Here is an 823-nt window from a genome sequence, read left to right on the forward strand (position 1 = left end):
TGAGAAGGGCGTGTCTCTCCCATGGCTATGCTTACGAAACAGCTGTCGCGGGCTGCAGGAAAGGGGAAATGTTCCGCAATTTAAATAATGATGGCCGAGGTCGCACGCGGACGATGCACACAACCTGGCCTCCGTTTTCCCATACATACTGATCGTAAGTGTAAAGAAACAGTAGTGTGAGAAGCCGTGGTGTACTCCCTTCACAAAGTTAAGAGAGCGGTTGCATATATCCATGGCATACGCTTTTGGGCACAGGCTAATAACGAGCGTATCAAATTTTGAAAAGCCACCTCAGAAAAAGGGATACACTATCACAAACACATAAAATTCCCTCATCATACCCGCTCATTATCATTTTAGTGTAGTACCCACGACACCTTGGGCATGACAGCCTGTCACTCATGCATGACATCCGGTACCCTAACGATATCTTCGTCTCCCTGCCATGTCAACGACACCCTGCAAATAGCGATTACACACCATATAAGTATCGTCTACACCCTTTTTGGAGGACATACTACAAGGAAACTCCGGTATCCTATCACTACGTATTCAATACACATATCTATCTCTTTAGAGTATTTTTGCTCTATGTTCGTTACATGCTACAACAACAGATCGGCATTCGTTCTATGCTAGGACAGTGCGTTTTGTTATTGTTTGTCGGAAAAAGGCGTGTCGCTCCTCCACACCTCAGATGGGTACACGCGCTTCATCCTTCGTTCATGCCGTTGCAGAACAAATCACAGCACCGTCATCACGTGCAATTCACCCAGTTATTTCAGTGGCACCCCATTCATTCACACCTCAACCAATTTCTTCA

This window comes from Penaeus monodon, chromosome 19 (assembly GCF_015228065.2).
Source record: "Penaeus monodon isolate SGIC_2016 chromosome 19, NSTDA_Pmon_1, whole genome shotgun sequence".
Lineage (NCBI taxonomy): Eukaryota > Metazoa > Arthropoda > Malacostraca > Decapoda > Penaeidae > Penaeus > Penaeus monodon.